This window comes from Populus alba, chromosome 8, assembly GCF_005239225.2.
Source record: "Populus alba chromosome 8, ASM523922v2, whole genome shotgun sequence".
NCBI lineage: Eukaryota > Viridiplantae > Streptophyta > Magnoliopsida > Malpighiales > Salicaceae > Populus > Populus alba.
Window position 1 is genome coordinate 16,792,939 of NC_133291.1, and position 8,219 is coordinate 16,801,157.

Sequence of the window (8,219 nt, forward strand, 5' to 3'; positions counted from 1 at the left end):
AACATTCAGATTATTTAAAATTTTAATAAAATATCAAAGATTTTCTTTATTCCTTTGTAGTGTTTAAGATTGTAATCTTAGAGTTTGAAAACCTTAGTTTTAATCCATATTATATGCATCTTAGACAAATTTTTATTTTTTGAATAAAAAAATTAAATGCAATCACGACAATGAAATGTAGACAATATTTATGAAATTTTGATGATAGAGTCATTTCTCATTTTTTTTTCAAGATGAAAACTAAGAAAAGCTTGGCATTGGACCTAAAGTCCGAGGTAAGTGATTAGTATTTAAAAGTGCATTATTATCAAGGTTTTTTATCATCATTTTGCACTTGAAATATCAATAACTCCTTAACTAAAGCATGTTTTATAATAACATATCTAGTAATATAAGATACTTTTAATTTATGGTAAATGTTCATTTTAAATGTAGGCCTATCACATAAATGAAATGATTGATTGATGAGTTTAAGTACTAAAATTAAAAGGACAAAGAGAGGGCCAAACTTAGAAAATAGATGATGGTTCAGTCCAAATTGGTACAATGTTCGGTAATTGGGTCATATCTAGAGTTGTAGATCTCGGATTTAGGTTTGCTTTATATGGATGGAAAGATGAGACATAAGCCTATAACTTTCATGAGGAGTCCAATAAAAATGCCATTTTCAAGTCTAAATTATAGCAATAACGGAGAAGTTTGAATCTGTCCTACAGCCCAGATACTATTCAATGTTCAGCCCATATCTCGAGTTCTAAAAGTCCAAATGACCTCAATGTTTTTTCATGGAAAGATAAGACAATTTCCTATAACTTTCATGTGTACAGTTGGTTCCAAATCTGATGTTAGCAATAATGTTTTGTTCAGACAAGAAGATAAGAATTTTCACCGAGTCAAGAGTTGGCCACCCCATAGTTAGAGCCAGCCCTCTATCATGATTTGTTATTTCCATTTTATTTATTTGTTAGATGTTCTGAAATTGGCTTTATTTCACTTTTGTTTGCTTGTTCTCTTATTTAATTTCAGCTTCCTTCACAGCTGGCTTAGGTCTTAGATTAATTCTTTTCTTAGGGTTTTTCTTCTTCATTTTCATTTTTTGATCTTAAGGGGGAGAGGAAGAGAGTTTCATGACCCATACCTTCTGAATTTAACTAATTTTGAGGAAGGTTTGACACTATTCTTTTCTCTTCAGCTGCTGGTTCTCCTCATTCTTCCTCCTCTCACGTTTTCCATCTCTTTTTTTCCTCTCCTCTATGTAGCTGCCCACTCCTGTCTCAAGGTCTCATCTCTCCCTCACAAGTTCACAAAGTCATCTCTACTAGTTTGATTCACGTTTCTGTTGTGAAAGGGGAAGGAAGGAATGACATGCAGTTGCTGGTTTGGGAAGAAGATGGATCATTCATTCTCCTCTCCTTGTATTTATACTCCCCATCAAAAGAAATGGGTTGTTTGGGGGTTGGTTTAGATGTATCCTTATCCTTGTTTTGGTTTATCTAAAACTGTTTTTTTTTTCTTTGGTGATTACATTCTCCCCACCTAAATATGAATTTCGTCCTCGAAATTTAAGCAGTTTCACACTCCATACCTAGTAGTTCAAATAAATTAGGGTACTTTTTCCTCATCTCAGCCTCCCTCTCCCAAGTTTCCTCTTCTACTTGAGCATTTCGCCATAAGATTCTGATGATGGGGATCTTTTTGCTCCGTAGCTGCTTCACTTCTTGATCTTGTATCCTTATGGGCCTCAATTCCAGTGTTAAGTCTTCCTTGACTTCTACTGGGACCTAGGGTAGAACTCGGGCGGGGTCCACGTCAGCCTTCCTTAACAAGGAGACATGGAACACATCATGGACCTTGGCTAACTGTGGGGGCAAATCCACCTTGTAGGCTACTGGTCCTACTCGTTGTAAGATTTTGAAGGGTCCGATGAAGCGGGGAGTTAACTTCCCTTTTAATCCAAACCGTAACATGTTCTTCCATGGGGCTACCTTCAAGAACACCTGGTCCCCCATACTAAACTCGAGAGGTCTTCTCCTCACATCGGCATACTTCTTCTGTCTATCCTGTGCGGCTTTGATGCGATCCTTGATAGTTCTCACTTTCTCCGTGGTGACTTGGACCAACTCTGCGCCATATAACTTCCTGTCCCCAATTTCTTCCCAACACAAAGGAGTTCTGCACCTCCTACCATACAAGGCTTCATATGGGGCCATCCCTATTGTGGCTTGGTGACTATTGTTATACGTGAACTCCACCAATGCCATGTGTTCCTCCCAGTTTCCTCCAAATTCTAGCACAAAAGCCCGTAATAGGTCTTCCAAGACTTGGATGACTCTTTTTGATTGGCCATCCGTTTGAGGGTGAAACGCAGTGCTCATGTCCAATCTTGTCCCCAAGGCTTGTTGTATGCTGGGCCAAAGTCAAGAGGTGAACCTGGGATCTCGATCCGATACAATGGACATCGGAATCCCATGAAGTCGTACCACCTCATTTATGTAGATCTTGGCAAGCTTGTCCACCGAGTCGGTCATCTTTATAGGCAAGAATAATGCGGATTTCGTCAACCGATCTACAATAACCCATATCGCATCATTTCCTTTCCTCCCTTTGGGAAATCCTGACACGAAATCCATGGTGATCATCTCCCACTTCCATTCTGGAATTTGTAATGGTTGTAATGGTCCCGCAGGCCTTTGGTGTTCAACCTTGACTTGTTGACATATCCCACACTTTGACACATATTCAGCTATTTCCCTTTTCATATTAGGCCACCAATAGAGGTGTTTCAGGTCTCGATACATCTTAGTGCTGCCAGGATGTATGGAGAATTTGGACTCATGTGTTTCTTGTAGAACCATTCGTTTGACTGTTTCGTCATCAGGCACATACAACCGTTGTCCCATCATCAAGGATCCATCATCTGCTACTCGGAATTTCATTTCTACCCCGGTTTCCACCTTCTTCCTAATCTCGGACCCCACCTTGTCATGGAATTGGGCATGTAGTATCTATTCTCGATATGTTGGTCGCACTACTAATTGGGCTACCAAACCACCTCCTGCATTAATACCTAAAACTGCACCCAACTCTTTTAGTTCTGCCAATTGCTGCTCCCTTCCCATTGTTATGCTTCCCAATGAGGCTTTATTTTTTCGACTGAGGGCATCTGCCACCACGTTTGCTTTCCCCGGGTGATATTTTATGGTGCAATCATAATCCTTAATGAGCTCTATCCACCTTCTTTGTCGAATGTTCAACTCCTTTTGCGACATCAGATACTTCAGACTCTTATGATCAGTAAAAATTTGGGTTCGAGACCCATACAAATAGTGTCTCCATATCCTCAAGGCAAATACTACAGCTGCCAACTCCAGGTCGTGCACCGGGTAGTTCACCTCATGAGTCTTTAATTGCCTTGATGCATAAGCGATCACCTTCCCATGTTGCATCAAAACACACCCCAATCCCTTCCCCGAAGCATCACTATATACCACAAAACCCTTGGTCCCTGAGGGGAGGGTTAACACTGGAGCAGTGGTGATCCTCCTCTTCAATTCTTGGAAGCTTGCCTCACATTCTTCCGACCACACCCATTTCTTATCTTTCCTAGTTAGCTGGGTCAAAGGGGTTGCAATCAGGGAAAAACCTTCAATAAATCTCCGATAGTATCCTGCAAGTCCCAGGAAGCTACGTATTTCAGTGACCGAAGTCGGTCTTTCCCATTTCAAGACTGCTTCAACTTTTTGGGGGTCAACAAAAACACCTTCAGCTGAAATGACATGTCCTAGAAACGTCACTCTTTTAAGCCAAAATTCACACTTACTCAGTTTTGCATATAGCTGGTGATCTCTCAAGGTTTGTAAGGTTCGTCTCAAGTGTTCCTCGAAAGAATTCGAGTATACCAGTATATCATCAATGAATACCACCACAAACTTATCCAGGTATGGTTGAAAAACCCGATTCATCAAATTCATGAAGAGAGCTGGGGCGTTCGTCAACCCAAATGGCAGCACCAAAAATTCATAGTGTCCGTAACGAGTTCTAAATGCGGTCTTTGCTACATCCGCTTCTTTAATCTTCATCTGGTAGTACCCTGATCTCAAATCTATCTTCGAAAATGCCCTTGCTCCCTTTAGTTGGTCGAACAAATCATCTATTCGAGGTAACAGATACTTGTTTTTCATTGTTATTTTGTTCAACTGTCGATAGTCAATACAAAGTCTATGGGTTCCATCTTTCTTTCTTACAAATAGGACCGGTGCTCCCCAAGGAGAATTACTGGGCTGTATGAACCCTTTGTCTAATAATTCCTGTAATTGAGTCTTTAACTCGTTCAGTTCTATTGGAGCCATCCGGTATGGTTGTTGGGCTATGGGTGGAACTCCAGGAAAAGTGTCTATAGACACTTCTACCTCTCGCTCCGGGGGTAGTCCTGGTAGTTCTTCTGGAAACACATCTGGGAAATCCTTCACCATAGGAATATCCTTCAATCGTGGACCTTCATCATCAGAGTTTAAGATGTATGCGAGGTATCCCATACATCCCTTTCTTAAAATTTTTTGGGCTGTTACCACCGATATTAAAGCATTTAGTTTGAGAACTCTCTCTTCATCAAAAGTCTTTTTCTCGCCCTTAGGTGTTTGGAAAGTAATAGTTTTAGCATAACAATCGATTAGTGCCTTGTATTTACTCAACCAATTCATGCCCAGTATTATGTCAAAATCATGCAGCTCTAAGGGAATCAAGTCTACTTCTGTTTCATACCCGGATAAACTAACCCCCACATCCACATATACAATATTTGTTTCAACCATGTTTCCCATTGGAGTTCCAATTATAAACCCCTTCTCTACCATTTTTACTTCCTTTCTCAATTTAGTGACAATTCTCTTAGCAATGAATGAGTGGGTGGCACCCGGATCAAACAACACATGCACATTAAAACCATTCAATAGTAGTGTACCTACTACTACATCTGATGCAACCCTGGCCTCCTCCTGTGTCAGGTGGAAAACCCTCCCCGAGGTCCGATCATTTTGTGCCCTCGGCTTCCCTCGACTGGAGTTTGCCCCTGATTGAGAAGATCTCACTGGCCTATTAACGGTGACTGACTGCTGGTGGCTCTGACTGGGTTGTCTGTAGCTCTGAACTTGTCCGGTGTCCCTTTTGGGGCAGTCCCTCTTGTAATGACCTCTTCCACCACAGTAATGACACCCTTGACTAAGATACTGGCAATTCCTCCACCTATGGCCCTCTCCTCTGCACACAAAACACCGCCCGAGGGAAACTGAGCAATCTCCAGGGTGTTTTTTGTCCACACTTTACACAAAAAGGATAGTCAACACCCTTGCGGTCACTGGTCCCAGTAGAAGAGTTTGCCCTCGAGTGCGACTGTCCAACCATCACTCTCCCACTTGACTGCTGGTGAGGCGGTAATATCAAACTCCCATTTTTTCTGTACTGCTCAAACACTCCACTTTTTCCTTTCTTTGTGTGCGGTGGTTTGCCACTGAAATAGTTCCCATCTCTCTTTTTGCTTATATCCTGATACCCCCTTTGGCTTTCTCCAATACATGCCTCTAGAGCTTGTGCAGCCTCAATCAACTCCCTCACCGATTTAAATCGCAAGGCGATCAATCCTTGTCTCAAATCCTGTCGTAAACCATCTCTCAACTTTTCAATCATATGTTCCTCTGTCGGCACATAGTGTGGGGCGAACAATGAGAGGTCATGGAATCTCCTTTCATATTCCAATACTGACATATCACCCTGTCTTAATGCCAAGAACTCTTGTTCTTTCACCTTGCGATGATACTTGGAATAAAACTGATTCTCAAACTCTATCTTGAAATCACTCCAAGTTAGTGTCTCGGTCGCACGCCTCAGCTGAACTGTTTCCCACCATGTCATGGCCCTATCAGACAGTAACTGGGATGCACAATTTACCCTCAAACCCTCGGGTATGCTTATTTGAATCAGTGTCTTTTCCACCTTCCTGATCCATCTTCCAGCTATCTCTGCATCTTGTTCCCCTATATACGGTTCACAGCCCATTTCCCTCATACTTTTTGACTAATCGCACAGTGGCACCACACATTATCCATGGTCATGCTAGTCGTAGGGGCTGCTGGTGGTATCTGCGTGGTGGGAGTTGCTTGTGCCGCTGAACTAGCCATGCCTTCCATCATGGCTTTAACTATTTGTACAAGGAGTCCCGCATCTACATATTGTGGGGGCACACTAGTTGGAACAGTAGATGGTTGTGCTTCCGATCTTTCTCGCTGCTCCGTTGCGACTGAGGGTGTTTCCTCTGTCCGATTAGGCCTCGAGCCTTCCCCTGCCACCGTATCTTCCCCCTGCAAGGTTTCGGGTAGTAGTATCGGAGCATGAGATGCCGTATCATCCAAGGGATCTTCGTCTTGCCAACCTTGGGTACCTTGGTTCATGCCCCTCCTTTCGAAGGAGGGCGGCTCAGTTTGTGTTCCTTGTCGGGTGCGTACCCATCTGAAATTGTCGTAACAAACACATTTATTAATGATCCTCAGGATCTATACCCAGTTGCTCTGATACCAACTGTAACAACCCGGCTTTCCAAGCCCAAATCAACAGTAATTTTTTATATATATATTTAAAACAACATGGTGTCGGTAATTAGGGAACTTGAAGCTTCACATCATCAAACTACAATCTATACAATCCACATTTCATTTAAAAGTGAATCTTACACAAACACATAATATCAAAGTTGCATGATTTGAAGATCATATTAAAAGAATATATACATAGGTCATAAGTTTGCATTCCCTATCCCACTAATAGACATCACATTTTTAAACAAAAAGATCTAGTAAAAGTTATATACATTCAGTACATTGATCCATACAAAATACATTATGAATAGAATGCATTAATGATTCCTTGCAAAAGTAGGTTCTTGTGTATCGGGTTTCTAAACATCTCGTTGGTGTGACGTCCCTGCAGTAGTATAAAACATTTAAGAGGATGAAAATACTTAATAATAATAATAATGGTACTAACGATTTGGCCATTAAATAAAGTATTAACATTTATAATTTATTCATGTAGTTGATATAACAACTAGTAATACAATTAGATGCACAAGTTTTCGAATTGTAACTAGCCGAAGCTAATCATTCTTTTATCCCAACCTTCCACTCGGACGCCAATAGCCGAAGCTAATCATTCTTTGTTCCGGCCATCCGTTCGGATGCCATTAGCCGAAGCTAATCATTCATTTGTCCCGGCCATCCACTCGATGCCATTAGCCGAAGCTAATCAGTCCATCATCCCGGCCATCCATACGGATGCCATTAGCCGAAGCTAATCATTCTTTGTTTTGGCCATCCGTTCGGATGCCATTAGCCGAAGCTAATCATTCATTTGTCCCGGCCATCCACTCGGATGCCATTAGCCGAAGCTAATCAGTCCATTATCCCGGCCATCCATACGGATGCCATTAGCCGAAGCTAATCAACTTTTAATCAACATTTAAGCATTCGACAATCTAATATCGGTTTCTAACAATATGGTAATACTTCAAGTTAAATATTTCAATATTCAACATATGAAAAGGGAAGGTGCAAGTCACCTACCTGAAATAGAAGCTCTATTTGTATTCCCTGCTGCTGTTGCGTTGTTGTTGCCCCACACCTGTGGTCCCTCCTGAAATTCACAGGTTTATCCCATAAGTTCCTCTCACTTACGAATATGTTTTATTATAAACATATCAACAATCAATAAGTCTTTCTTTCAGTCATCATTTTCTATATACATATATTTGAACTATTTCTACGAAAATCCGAACTGTTACTGTCTTTTTTTTTTGAAACTGTTACTGTTCATTTTTGAACTGTTACTGTTTTGAACTGTTACTGTCTTATTTTTTGAACTGTTACTGTTCTCGAACTGTTACTGTTATTTTTTGAACTGTTTTCTTGAACTGTTACTGTCTTATTTTTGGAACTGTTACTGTCTCGAACTGTTACTGTTTTTTTGAACTGTTACTGTTTGAACTATTACTGTCTTGAACTGTTACTGTCTCATTTTTTGAACTGTTACTGTCTCGAACTATTATTGTCTTATTTTTTTGAACTGTTACTGTCTTGAACTGTTATTGTCTCATTTTTAAACTGTTACTATCTAGACATTTTTGAACTGTCACTGTCTCATTTTTGAATTGTTACTATCTAGACATTTTTGAA